At 46.0% G+C, this 15,314-nt stretch overlaps 1 protein-coding gene across 1 annotated transcript in view; it reads right to left on the bottom strand.

The window, feature by feature from the left end:
• The window catches only part of LRRC2 (leucine rich repeat containing 2), a 90,190-nt gene that overhangs the window by 58,741 nt on the left and 16,135 nt on the right, over positions 1–15,314 (bottom strand). The window lies entirely within an intron of this gene.

Below are 15,314 nucleotides of genomic sequence, written 5' to 3'. Positions count from 1 at the left end.
ATATATAAAAACATAAAGGTAAAGGTAAAGGTACCCCTGCCCTTACGGGCCAGTCTTGACAGACTCTAGGGTTGTGCGCTCATCTCACTCTATAGGCCGGGAGCCAGCGCTGTCCACAGACACTTCCGGGTCACGTGGCCAGCGTGACAAGCTGCATCTGGCGAGCCAGCGCAGCACACGGAACGCCGTTTACCTTCCCGCTGGTAAGCGGTCCCTATTTATCTACTTGCACCTGGTGGTGCTTTCGAACTGCTAGGTTGGCAGGCACTGGGACCGAACGACGGGAGCGCACCCCGCCGCGGGGATTCGAACCACCGACCATGCGATCGGCAAGTTCTAGGCGCTGAGGTTTTACCCACAGCGCCACCCGCGTCCCCATATAAAAACATAATAAAACATTAAACTTTTTTAAAAAACTGTCCTATACAGGATTGCCTTCAGACAGCTTGGGATAACTCCATACCCTCCAACATTTCTCCAATGAAAATAGGGACATCCTAAGGAAAATAGGTCCCTTCGTGGATCAGTGCCTTGTCGTGGCAAAGGGGCTTGAATAACTCCAGGAAGCTATGAGCTATGCCGTGCAGGGCCACCCAAGACGGACAGGTCATAGCCGAGAGTTTAGACTAAATGTGATCCACCAGGAGAAAGAACTGGCAAGCTTCAGTGTATCATGTGAAGCTACAGTGTCGCACCCTCCAACATTTATCTGATGGAAATAGGGACATCCTATTTAATAATAATAGGGACGCAGGTGGCGCTGTGGTCTAAACCACTGAGCCTAGGGCTTGCCAATCGGAAGGTCGGCGGTTCGAATCACCGCGACGGGGTGAGCTCCCACTGTGAGCTCCTAGCTCCTGCCAACCTAGCAGTTTGAAAGCACGTCAAAGTGCAAGTAGATAAAGAGGTACCGCTCTAGCGGGAAGATAAACAGTGTTTCCGTGCGCTGCTCTGACCCGGAAAATCTGTCTGCGGACAAACGCCAACTCCCTCGGCCTGTAAAGCGAAATGAGCACCGCAACCCCAGAGTTGTTTGCGACTGGACTTAACTGCCAGGTGTCCTTTACCTTTACCTTATTTAATAATAAAAATAATAAGAAGAATAATAAAAATAATAATAATAATGCCCATCTGACTGGGTTACCTCAGCCGCTCTGGGCAGCTTCCAACATATATAAAAACGTAATAAAACATTTAACATTTAAAAGCTACCCTATATAGGGCTGACTTCATATGTCTTCTAAAGGTGGCATAGTTATTTATCTCCTTGGCTCAGGGGTCGGCTAACTCCATACCCTCCAACATTTCTCCGGTGAAAATAGGGAGATCCTGAGGAAAAGGGAGACATTCCAAACTGGGATGGCTTCTGTAAATCTGGGGTTGTCCCTGGAAAATAGGGACACTTGGAAGGTCTGCAGTGTTTGATGAGGCCAGCAACCTAGAAGTAGACTGGGATAATTTTATAGCCAGCACTTATTGTTTTATTTCCTATTTGCCTTTTGTAGGATGTCCCTCTAGTAGGTGAAATGTAATCCTTCTTCTACCATAGCAGTTAAGAGTAGAAGATCAGGCTGGGTTGGTGCCACAACACCCAGACACCTTTTCCATTCCTAACAAAGTGTTTGGCACCAAAGAAATACTACAGAATAGTAGAAGTTTTAAACAGTCAAGAGCCAAAGGTCACCAATCCAATAGGTTGCTAAGAATGACTTTGCAAGTGGTGTTACTAATGTAAACAGTACAGATCACCAGTGCAACTGAAGAAGAAGAAGAAGAGTTTGGATTTGATATCCCGCCTTTCACTCCCTTTAAGGAGTCTCAAAGCGGCTAACAATCTCCTTTCCCTTCCTCCCCCACAACAAACACTCTGTGAGGTGAGACAATGGCTATTTGAAGAGGTCATGCAGGCAATACTGGGAAAAGCTACAGGATAAAAATAGACCCCTGGAGAGTCATGCATGGATGTTGTTGGCAAGTCTTCAATAAGCCAGTGCTGCTAATGAGCTGCAAAGGTTTTTGAGATGTGACTGAGGAGAGAAGGTGGGTGGGAGGTGAAGTTCATGGAGATATATAGATATAGATATAGATATAGATATAGATGATATAGATATAGATATAGATATAGATATAGATATAGATATCTCTCGTAGGGAGGAACTCTATAGGAAATCTAGAAAAAGTTGAAAGAGAAGTTGAAACCGAAACACAACCCTGAAAGAGTCACAAAGAACTGAAAGTTATAGGATATGCATTGACTGGAAATGAAGCAGCACAACCACCCAAAACCTTTTCAAACAGAATTGAAAGCAGGATTGTATATGAGCATCCCAATAACATCATTAGCACAAATCATCATGAATGTACAATAAAAAATGACATTTAGAGGGGCCTAAAATTTCAGTACAATTAAAATCAAGCAAAACAAATCTATAGCTCACAAGGTTAAAATGCAGCGCAAGTAGTCTGGCAGAATAAAAATGTCTTAACTGCCCATCTAAAAGATATCTGAGAATGGGTCGTGCTAACCTTGGGAAGGAATTACACAGTGAAGGTGTTGTCCCTATAAAGCTCTGTCCTGCATTTCTGCCCATCACATCTCTGTTGGTGGTGGAACGCAGAGAATGGCCCCCCAAAATTATTGCAACTGATGAGCAGATTCCTACAGGTTCTGTGGATTTGGGTGCTCAAAAGAAAGATTCAAGACCACTGTGTTTCCCCTTCTCTGAAATGAAGCCAAGTTGTTGCGAAAAACATCCTAAGCACAAGCGAGGAAAAGGCTGGAGAGGTGGGGCATTTTGGTAGAAAGATCTAGGTTTTAATTGCAGGGAAATATCTTCCCAAGATAGGGACACGGGTGGCGCTGTGGGTTAAACCAGGACTTGCTGATCAGAAGGTCAGCGGTTCAAATCCCTGAGAGCTCCCATTGCTCGGTCCCAGCTCCTGCCAACCTAGCAGTTCAAAAGCACACCAGTGCAAGTAGATAAATAGGTACCGCTCCGGCAGGAAGGTAAACAGCGTTTCCGTGTGCTGCTCTGGTTCGTCAGAAGCGGCTTAGTCATGCTGGCCACATGACCCAGAAGCTGTACGCCAGCTCCCTCGGCCCTCTAGATGAGCACCGCAACCCCAGAGTCGGCCATGACTGGACTAATGGTCAGGGGTCCTTATCTTCCCAAGATACAATATGATTATTATTTGGGGGGGGGTGTTGGAGTCAGTGAGTTCAGTGGGATCCTGTATATAGCTAAGTCTCGCCTGTGTTTCTGGCCGTGAGCAGAGCATTTTAAGAGCAGCGGGCCACATGCATTTGCCCCAAATTCCCTGTAATAGTTAAGCAGAGGAGGCAAAACAGAGCTTCAGATTTAACAAGTCAAACTGAGACTCACATAACAAGACAAATCGGAAATACGCAGAGTGGATCCGAGACAAATTGGGCTGCAATGCTACAGATATAAGGTGAATTGTACGGCCAGCGCTCACCCCTAATGAATATAATGTACTGCAGGGAGAGAAAAGCTTTCAGCAAAGTTGTATGGCGGGAGGGAGAGCCTCAGGGAGCAACTCATGGTATGGAATAAGGGTCTTGCCAGTACTCAGAAATGCTCTTATTTCCATGTGTGAAATGTTGAAGGACGTGAAATCCAAGGGCAGCACTCAACTCTTGTAATAGTTACCAGATTATCCCCCAAGGTCGTCAAAGGCATGCAAATAATTCAGTCAAGGTTTTACACAATGTGGGCAACTTAGATGTTCTGGTTTATTTCTGATGTTGGCCATTCAATCTAGACCAAGCCCACACAATTTGCAATTACCATATGGAGTGCACTGCATTTTTGCACACCTTCCCAAGGTGTTAAATTTCTGTCTCAGGCTGCAGAAATGAGAGGGTGAAGCCCTGGGCAGGCAGCAATACATGCTCAACGGAAGCCTGCGCTAGACGGATATGTTTTTATCTGCAAGCTTAAGTGTTCCTATTAATTTCCATAGGCCTTGAGGGCACTTAGCCTTCTCAGAATTCTGTCCAGATAGGAAACCACTGAACTAAATCATATGCAATATGCATACAGTGGTACCTCGGGTTAAGAACTTAATTCGTTCTGGAGGTCCGTTTTTAACCTGAAAATGTTCTTAACCCGAGGTACCACTTTAGCTAATGGGGCCTCCAGCTGCCACCGCACGATTTCTGTTCTCATCCTGAGGTAAAGTTCTTAACCCAAGGTACTATTTCTGGGTCAGCGGAGTCTGTAACCTGAAGTGTCTGTAACCTGAAGCATCTGTAACCTTAGGTACCACAGTACCCTGTTTCTAAAGCTCAGAAGATATCCTGTTGTCAGTGGCGGAGCTTCATGCTCCGGCACATGGGGTGGAGAGCAGGCAGGGGTGGGCCTGGCGCACATCCCGGGGGTAGGGCGCACCGTCTTCGGGGGCGAGGCACCCAGTGCAGGGGGCAGCCGCAATGGAGCCCCACCGGGATTGCGTTGCTGGGGGCGGTGTGCTCCCCCTGCCCCCTCTTCCTCTGCCAGTGCCTGTTGTATCTTACTATATTGGAAAATGGAAACACAGGGCTAGGCTTTTTTCCTGTTCCTCAGCAGCTTTTCTATCCATCTATACAGTGCTTTTTTCTGGAGGGACGCAGGGGGACGCATACCCTAAATATTTTGTGAATCTAAGTTTGGCCTCATTGAGGGGCAGTATTTCAATATGAGTAGGAGAATGAGAGTACCCTTAAACATTTTTTTAGAAAGAAAGCACTGCATCTTTATAACTGTCTTTGAAAGCCTTACAGCAGCAACACACATGCTGGTTCTGGAGCCTTGGGGTGCGGGAAACAGCACAGAGCATTATTCACTGGAATTGTGGATAGGAAGACTCCCTGGAAAAGACCCTGATGCTGGGAAAGATGGAGGGCACAAGGAGAAGGGGATGACAGAGGACGAGATGGTTGGATAGTGTTCTCGAAGCTACCAGCATGAGTTTGACCAAACTGCGGGAGGCAGTGGAAGACAGGAGTGCCTGGTGTGCTCTGGTCCATGGGGTCACAAAGAGTCGGACACGACTAAACGACTCAACAACAACAACTAAGTGGACCCCCCCACCCACCCACCCTTTATTTAGGTCCGTCAGGCCTTGCTATGGGCTTGTTGGCTGCCTGTTTTGTAATGGGGGCCTGGTAGGAATTTTTCCGTCTGGCAAATTGGCAGGGCCATTTGATTTTCACCTACCACCGTAGCAATCATCACAACTTTGTAAGGTTTGGCGGTTAGGCATTGGATCAGCAATGGTCTGGTCCAGGGGGTCACGAAGAGTTGGACACGACTAAACAACAACAACACAGGCATGTGATCCTGCCAACCTAGCAGTTCGAAAGCACATCAAAGTGCAAGTAGATAAATAGGTACCGCTCTGGCGGGAAGGTAAACGGCGTTTCCGTGCGCTGCTCTGGTTCGCCAGAAGCGGCTTAGTCATGCTGCCCACATGACCTGGAAGCTGTACACCGGCTCCCTTGGCCAATAAAGCGAGATGAGCGCCGCAACCCCAGAATTGGCCACGACTGGACCTAATGGTCAGGGGTCCCTTTACCTTTACCTTTTACAGGCGTGTGACCGCAGTGTTTTGAAGAACTTTGTGTTACCAGATCAGTGGAATTGCAAGTTGCCCATGTTGGAGGGTAGTAGGTCAAGATAACTATTGCTGAATGCCATTTTTGCTGGCATTTGTTCACTAATATTCAAAGACGGTATGTGAAAAGCCATTGTCAATAATGCTAAAAACAGGTATAACCTACCTATTTTTGCCAGAGAAAATTCCCCTTCAATGTTAATTGAGCTGAATTGTACCCAGTAATGTCCGCACAATTGTCAGTCGCAAATGCTGCTATACTATCATAACGTAGCTGGCTTTTCCTAAGCTATATTCTCTATTACTCATGCCTGTTTTTCCGCAGTTCTCTTTACTTTTGTTTTCGGCAGCTTGTTTGGTGGGTGCTGCTATTTATTCCATTTATTGCAAGAATTCAGCAAGTTGCAAATGGCCTTCATCAATAGCAGTGGCGTAGCGTGGGGGTGCAGGGGGGGCCGGCCGCACCGGGCGCAACATCTGGGGGTTAGGGTTAGGGGGCGCAAATCCACGGGTTAGGGGGTGCAAATTACTTGCCTTGCCCCGGGTGCTGACAACCCACGCTACGCCACTGATCAATAGCACCTTCTTTAATCGCAGACCATTTTCACTCTGCCATCCTCAACATCCAAGGAAAAGACCAAAGTAAGCAAATTTTATGCTGCAGTGCTTTCTGGCACAGGGCCATTCGTCCAGTTCAGAAGTTGGCTGAAGTCTTTAGTGCAAGCCTTTACTGTCTACAACTGGCTGAGAATGTAGAATACTGCAAATCTTACACAAGTGGTATAATATCTGGACTTGTAAGGTTAGGCATTGGATAAGCCTTTGTGATGGGAGAGGAGGTTGTTGCCTCTGCCTGCCCCTCCTCAATAAGGGTATCCCATTAAAGGGATCTGTGTGTGTGTGTATTCTGTCCGAAGCCTGGGCATGGGCTAGGGCCATGCCACAACCCCATTGGGGTCCCTGGGGGTGCCCTGATTTGATGTATATCAGGCTTCCTCAACCTCGGCCCTCCAGATGTTTTTGGCCTACAACTTCCATGATCCCTAGCTAGCAGGACCAGTGGTCAGGGATGATGGGAGTCTCAAAACATCTGGAGGGCTGAGGTTGAGGAAGCCTGGTGTATATCATAGGGCTCCCCCTACCGGTGGTTTACCCTTAGAAGACTTCCTGTAGACGGGCAGGAGTCAGGATATAGTCTGGTTTCACCCAGTACATCTGTAACCAATAAAGTTGTGGCCTATTTTTGCCCATTAACCTAAACCAGGGGTCAGCAAACTTTTTCAGCAGGGGGCCGGTCCACTGTCCCTCAGACCTTGTGGGAGGCCAGACTATATTTTGGGGGGGGGGGATAATGAATGAATTCCTATGCCCCACAAATAACCCAGAGATGCATTTTAAATAAAAGGACACATTCTACTCATGTAAAAACACACTGATTCCTGGCCATCTGTCAGGCGATTCTTTAGCTGTGATTTCTTTAGCTGTGACTGAACTAGATGGACATTGGGATGCCTTTCAACTTAATTCTATGAATATCATGGTTCTCAGTCCTCTTATACCACCATGTAGCATCACATTATCACACCACTATTTGAATGTACACAGGTGAAAACTGTCTCCATCCTCAAAGAAGAAAGAGAGTCGGAAACAGTCTATTCTTCTTTGCAGTCTTAGCAACGCTTTTTGTCAAAACATGATATTCAATGTCTCTAAATAATCATGGTGATTGCGAAGTCTTTCACATTGCCAAATTGAATTGTTCTGTTAAAAAGGGGTTTCGGATTAGGCAGTCCGCAATTTTCCAAGTAGCTCTGTTGCCTCCTTTCTTTCTTTTTTAATTACATATGAAAGATCACATATAGAAGGTTACAATAAAAAAAACATCACAGCACCAGCACTTTCCTTTAAAGTTAGCTGCTCTAATAGAAAAGAAAGTTCCCAAGGGCTGATTGCAGCTGGCCATTGATTCTGTAGGTTCGCCCTATCTGTACTTAAAAACAGTCATGCAGCAGGAAGAATTGCCTCCGTTTTTCCATAAGTTAAATGCACAACCACTTCCTCTGAATAACTAATCTAACTGGCAAGACGCAGAGCTAACCTGGAACAGATAAGACTGCTTCCAAAAGCTACATATACCAGGTGAACCTTGTGTTCACTGCCCACCACTGGTAGTTACTATAACTCACTGAAGTGAGCGAAGCAAAATTCCAGATTATTTATTTATAATAAAAGAAATATCAGAATAAATGTAAGAAAATGAGTAAGAAAGGAGAGCTTGTATTGATTTCTTACACAGAAGCCCTGGGTCAAGCAACTTCCCAGAATTCAGACTAGAATATTTTGCCACTGGGAAAAAAATATTCCCTTTTTTTGCCCATTTCTGTCATGTGCATCTGTTAAATAATATAGATGGCATCATTAGCAGTAAGAGACACAGCTACTAACTCTCTCTCTCTCACACACACACACACGCCATTTTATGAATTCTAAACAGAGCCATCCTTCCCATTGTGTTTATTGGCGCGTTGCGCCAGGGTGCCAGCCTCCCAGGGGCGCCACAGCAAGTGGGGGAGCTGTGCAGCCCGCCAGCCGCATCCTGTCAACCATATGGCTGGTGGGCATGCAGCTTCCTTCCCAAGCCTCCGCGGGAGGAGAGCGTTTCCCGCAGAGGCTTGGGAAAAGGTCAACAACTCTGGGAAATGGGGGGGGGGCGCCAGAGGGCTCTTTGCACCATGGCACTGGATATGCTTAAGACGGCCCTGATTCTAAAAAGGGTATTTGTGCCTTTGTGTTGACATGCTGTGCCACCCAAAAAAGGGGAGGTGCCCATCTAGTTTTGCTCCTAAGTTCAAAGAGCAATGAGGCTTGAGCACTCATCTAGCTCCATAGTGGTACCTCGGGTTAAGAACTAAATGCATTCTGGAGGTCCGTTCTTAACCTGAAACCCTCCTTAACCTGAGGTAACACTTTAGCTAATGGGGCCTTCCGCTGCCGCCATGTGATTTCCGTTCTCATCCTGAAGCAAAGTTCTTAACCCAAGGTACTGTTTCTGGGTTAGCGGAGTCTATAACCTGAAGCGTCTGTAACCTGAAGCGTCTGTAACCCAAGGTACCACTGCATTTAAAAGGGGGTGCAAACAGTAGCACACAGTGGTACCTCAGGTTAAGTACTTAATTCGTTCTGGAGGTCCGTACTTAACCTGAAACTGTTCTTAACCTGAAGCACCACTTTAGCTAATGGGGCCTCCTGCTGCCGCTGCGCTGCCGGAGCTTGATTTCTGTTCTCATCCTGAAGCAAAGTTCTTAACCTGAAGCACTATTTCTGGGTTAGCAGAGTCTGTAACCTGAAGTGTATGTAACCTGAAGCGTATGTAACCCGAGGTACCACTGTAGTTGTCCCTCTGGGACAAGACTATCTTCTTATGCCTGATATGGGGAATAGGCTGTTGCATTACTGGTAGTGGAATTGTAGGCAGTGCCAGGAAAGACAAAATATGGAGGCTTCTGATTGTTCAAAAAGGCAGATAGCTAATTTGTTCTGAATAAGTATGTTATGCACTTCAAGATCAGATAACTCTAATCACTTGAGCATCATTACTGATTCAATGAATCTATGTAGCCTTCCTGGCCCGGAAAAGTAGCAACCAAATCAATTGCCGGCCGTTTCGTTCGACATGTACTTCTAAACCTTGGACAAGTGGGGAAAGCCAAAAACTGTGATACGAATTTTGATGTTGTTTGATTAACTCTAGAGATGGATCGGAAATTTGTATGCCATAGGTATGACCAAACGAATCTGTAGAAGCTCATTATGTCTAAGCCGGAGTTCATTGCTCTACTCTAAGTCAGCCTGTAAAATGGAAGTGCTGCTGTCTCTTCGTGAATGCTGTGCTAACACAGAAAGTGCTGGGTTTACCGGGAAGGTAAGAGAAACCATGCGGCTGTTCTAACCCTAGGAGGATGCTGGAATCAGGCAGCTGCATATATTAACCCTAGCTATTTGAAATGAAAGAGTGTGCACAGTCAGGTCGCCTCCCTAATCCAACAGCCAGTGCTTTGTATTTTAAAAACAATAATCTATTTTTAAAAACAAAAAACCTCATGAGGCATCTACTTGGCTGATGGAAAAAGGATTTTTTTCCTCTCTCTCTTCCCTGTCAATATCTTCCTGCTGGCACAGTAGAGGAGTGTTTGTCCCCCCTCCTCCTTCTCTGAAAAGATGACTCAAGAGTTTGCTCCCAAAGGGAGGGAGGGGAAGGGGGGTCATGTGATGGCGACTGGCCAGGAGAGGACCTTTGAGCTTACCCATAGAGGCTAGTGGCGTGGGGTACCAGGGCGCCAAGTTCTGAAGGGCGCCAGGGAAGAGGTGGAGGCTGGACGCGGCACCTCCCAGCATCAGCTTGCCGCCCTCACCCACCTCTGCCATGCCATGCCAAAGCAGCGCCGTGCCCGGAGCCTCCGTCTGCCATGGCCACCGCAGCACGAAGCAGCCAGCTGAGCCGGGAGGCACTGCGTCCAGCCTCCGCCTCTTCCCCACTGGAGGAGTTGCCCTCCAGCCGCTGCCCACCTCCTCCAGCCCCGCCGGCAGCGCCGTCCTCCCTAAAAAAACTCTGGGAAATGGGGGGGGCACGCCAGAGGGAGCTTTGCACCACGGCGCGGATATGCTTTATAAGCCTGCCCCTACCCAAGTTTGCAATAGAAAAAAGACAGTCACAGAACTGAGAAATTGCACAAAACAAATGAAATACTGTGAAAATCCCTGAAACGAAATGTAATCAACTAGAAATACTATCTTGTGGAAATAAACTAAATAATAAAAAAATCAAAAAGCTTAAGGAAAAAATTAGAAAAACTAAAATAGAACAAAGACTTAACGGGATGCTAGCTACAAACCTCGTTTCACTGAACTATTCAGTTTCCTCAGAAGGAAATAAAAAAATCATAAACTTTAAATGACCAAAATTCAAAAAAAGGGTAGAACCCCCCAAAATTCTGAAGTATTCTAATCCTAGCTCAACCCAGGTAAAGCAAAGCGCAGTAATAAAGGATTGAGGACTCAAATGTACAGTTTCTAATACTGAATTTACAAAAAAGGTTTGATCAGTCTTTAACATCAGCAGTAACATCTAGACCATGAGAGCATCTCAGCCCTGTTCTTGAGTTTGTTGAAAATCTAGAACAGCTTATCTTGTCTTCCTTTCTTTGAATTTGTGTCATTTAGGTTTTTAAACCTTTTTGTGAAAGCAGCACTAGAATTTTCACAGTTGAGTCCTCAACCCTTTATTACTGTGCTTTGCTTTCTTCAAGTTGGGCTTTGTTTAAGGCCTACCCAAGTTTGGGCATCCTTTGATGCACTTTGGTTTTCTACTAGTTGCTGGTCTGGTGGGGCTAAATAGGATACTTTTTGGGGGCCGAGATTCTTTGATTGGCCTTAGAGTCCCTCCTTTGTTGCCTACTCCACACTGCTGGATGAATTAGATTTGTGAGAAATTGCAGTCAAACGTAACTATGCATGAGTGCTAGTTAATGCATGAAGGGGTTAAGGCTACAGAGTTGTGTTCCTAGACTCCGGTCATAGTGAAGCTGCTTCTCTTCCTTTCCTCACTCTCTCTTCACAACATGTAACTAACAAGGAAGGACATGTCTCAGATGCATGTTTGGAACTGTCTTTCTGTATATTATACCGAAGAGTATTCTACCTGAGTAGATGCTGCATGGAATAACACATGAATCAGACATTTGGATTTTGTAAGTAAAGCATTTTTTGTGGTCTGTTTAAACTTACTCAACGGTGTGGTCTGTTCATTGATCAGTGGAAACAGTTGGTCCTGGCAAGTATTAACCACCCTCAACTCCAACTTGATAATTGCCACCTGCCCAGATTTTAACTTGTCTGAATCAATTTTAAGATGCATTTTAATTAATTGATGTCTGTTTGTATGCATATTGTGTTGTTTTTATGATATTAGCCACTCTGAGCCTGGCCTCAGCTGGGGAGGGCAGGATGCAAATAAAAAATTGTTGTTGTTGTTGTTAATTGCCAGATGAGTTGAGAGAGGGGCAAGCACTTTAAGCGGACTAAACAGGATATGAAAAGGAGTCTAACAACCTATATTCCCACGCTGTACTACTGCTTAACTGTGGCTGTTGTAAACTCTGCTGGGGGCTGTATCCCACTGGAGAGTGTCTTAAGCCCCATTTTTTTAATCCAAGTGTTGATTATTTTGCCAATTACCCACACATGGGTTACAGGTCTCGTTTTTCCTCACACACCCAGGTGCCAGTTACTAAAATCATCACCTGCTCAGACTTTATGAATTTGGTTAAATTGGCTTGTAGTTCTTCTCCTTGTTATATTATTAAATACAACTTTTTACCAGTGTGTCTTCTCTGTGGGTGTATGGACAATAGCTGATTGGTAGGATTATAGCTCTTTAAAGGGGGCTCCTTATGTGTAATCACAACTGCTAACTTTGGTTGATGTGCAAAACATTCCTCCGCTGTGTTTATGTAACCAACTATTATGAACCTATGGGACACGGGTGGGACACTTTGGGTTAAACCACAGAGCCTAGGGCTTGCCGATCAGAAGGTCAGCGGTTCGAATCCCCATGACGGAGTGAGCTCCCGTTGCTCGGTCCCTGCTCCTGCCAACCTAGCAGTTCGAAAGCACATCAAAGTGCAAGTAGATAAATAGGTACCGCTCTGGTGGGAAGGTAAACGGCGTTTCTGTGCGCTGCTCTGGTTCGCCAGAAGCGGCTTAGTCATGCTGGCCACACGACCCGGAAGCTGTACGCCGGATCCCTCGGCCAATAAAGCGAGATGAGCGCCGCAACCCCAGAGTCGGTCACAACTGGACCTAATGGTCAGGGTTCCCTTTACCTTTTTATTATGATCTTGGCATGGCAACTGCAGATAGTGGTGGCTATGGTGCAAGTCCCATATCCTTCTCTGGCTCAATCTCTGTAACAGCCTACATCCATAAAGCAACCGCTTCGTATCCTGCCCATTTCTGATGCCATACATAAACTTTTCCACACACACGCTTGGTGGGCCTAGGGGAAAGTGCAAGTTTGGGTCATAGAATCATAGAATAGAATCATAGAATCATAGAGTTGGAATAGACCACAAGGGCCATCGAGTCCAACCCCCTGCCAAGCAGGAAACACCATCAGAGCACTCCTGACATATGGTTGTCAAGCCTCTGCTTAAAGACCTCCAAAGAAGGAGACTCCACCACACACCTTGGCAGCAAATTCCACTGTCGAACAGCTCTTACTGTCAGGAAGTTCTTCCTAATGTTTAGGTGGAATCTTCTTTCTTGTAGTTTGGATCCATTGCTCCGTGTCCGCTTCTCTGGGTCAATTGCCATTTTCCTCTTAGAAACCTAAGTGGTATATTTCACCTTATGGCCATGTGCTAATGATATCTTAGTAATCTTGCTTTTCATAATTTCTGTTTTCCCCACAGAAAATTATTAGTAGTTTCTAATAGTGTATAGTAATTGGCCATAAAAGCTTTAAATGTCATCTCCAATGTTTGGCATTTTGTGCATTGAATGCTTTACTACCACAGTTCAATCCAGATCACGACTGAAATGGCAGGACTCAGAGGGAAGCAACATTACCTGCCCACCACGAGAAAATAGCCCCTAACCAGCAATAAACTGTGACAGACAAATAAAGCTTAACAGCCACCACTTCAGAGACAAATCTGTTCTCTGAAAAATCAAAATGCAAAATTTGCTATCACAGTTAAGGATATTAGAGGCAAAAAAAAAATTCTATTCCACCTGCACTGTTTCCATTCCACTGCAGTTGGTCTTCACTGACCACTGTGGCAAATTTACGTAAGTTAACGTCATTTGTAAATTACATTCCCTTTATGTCATTCCACCCTATTCATTTCAGTGTAAAGGAAACACAGTGGAATTGCTGGGGATGCAGTCAGTTACATATCACTTGCAGACTGAAAGCAACAAAAGGTCTTGTCATCTGGGCAGCCCAGGACCTTCAGAGAGGTCACTTTGGTACTGCTAATGCAGCAAAAACAATGCGGGAGGCAGCAGGTACGAGTTACTGGTCTCTGCAGCCACAGCAGGCGCTGTGATCCTTCAGTGGTTTCACTTCATCCCCAGAGGCGCACTCCATTGTCTTTCAAGACTGATGGATGCTAACAACAATGGCAGGTGTATCTTCCCTCCAAGCCCATCAGTTCTACGGTACACCCAATTTCCCTCTTTAATAATAATAATAATAATAATAATAATAATAATAATAATAATTTATTATTTATACCCCACCCATCTGGCTGGGCCTCCCCAGCCACTCTGGGCGGCTTCCATAGAAACCAAAAATACAGTAAAATATCACACGTTAAAAACTTCCCTGCCTTAAGATGTCTTCTGAATGTCAGGTAGTTGTTTATCGCTTTGACATCTGCTGGAAGGGCGTTCCACAGGGCGGGCACCACTACCGAGAAGGCCCTCTGCCTGGTTACCTGTAGCTTTGCTTCTCGCAATGAGGGAACCGACAGAAGGCCCTCGGCGCTGGACCTCAGTGTCCGGGCAGAATGATGGGGGTGGAGACGCTCCTTCAGGTATACTGGTATATTATTCTGGCAATTCCCCCATTGTATGATGGAGAGTGAGATTGTGTGGCTGGCTATTATGATCTCTGGCAGGCGAGCAGCCTGATAAAGCAGCAAAAACCCTCCGTCAGTTTTATACAAGTTTATTTAAAAGAAAAACACATTCAGCACAATCTGCCTGCTCTCATTAATCTAGTTGCTCAGTCTGACTCATCATTCCTCCCCCAGCAGGAAGAATGCCTTTCGTCTCCTTCCCTTCCGTTGCTCTTGGAGCCTCTATAATCTCCTAGTTTTAGGACTGCAGGGCTGAGCTACCTATTCCTCAGAAGACTCAGCCTCCGACACCATCTTATCTGCTGGTTGCCTGGCAACACCTTGGCCAACATCCAACTCTTCCTCCCTTTGGGACTAACCACTTCTTCCCTGGAAAGGAGGGGCCCTGGGCTGTTCTCTCTAAAATCAGACAGACAGCTCTCATCTCCAGAGTCAGCCACTTCCTCACACAGCTCAATTTTCGAGGCTGACTCTCGCGGTGTGCGAGGGGGGCACATTACTGACATAGGCCCTGCTTCCTCCATGCATTGGAAGACAAAAGCCTGAACTCAGCATAACCAGGGTTCTAAATTGCACAGGGAGCTCCCATGAGTACAGCAGCTTTCCCCCTGCAAATACTCGTCCCCCAGTGCATGGAGGGTGTGGCCACAGAGGTGTGGTGGATGGTAGCAAAGTCAGGCAAGGAGGAGTTATGGTTATGCTCACCAGGCCTGGCTCAGCCATGAAGTGGGTTGATGGAGGCCCCCATGGGAGCCCTGCCCACCCAGGCACCTCCGCCACCAGCAGAGAAGCAGCGCTGGCATTGGCACTGATTTCCAGCAAGATATCATGAAATCTCGCTGAAATCTCATAAGATCTTACGGAGTGAGGGGAACTGAACACCAAATAGTACTGCCTTGGGGAAGAGAGAATCCAACTGTCAACAGAAGAGTCCTCTTCAGCATGTCTTCAAAACAGTTTTGTGATTCGAGAATACATTGATGAAAGCCTTTGTAACATAACAAATCCCTGCTCCATTGACAATACCTGCTGGACTCTTTTAGCCTCTCTCAAAGT

This window comes from Podarcis muralis, chromosome 11 (assembly GCF_964188315.1).
Source record: "Podarcis muralis chromosome 11, rPodMur119.hap1.1, whole genome shotgun sequence".
NCBI lineage: Eukaryota > Metazoa > Chordata > Lepidosauria > Squamata > Lacertidae > Podarcis > Podarcis muralis.
Note: the sequence above shows the minus strand (reverse complement) of the source record. Positions and strands in the feature narration are given on the sequence as shown.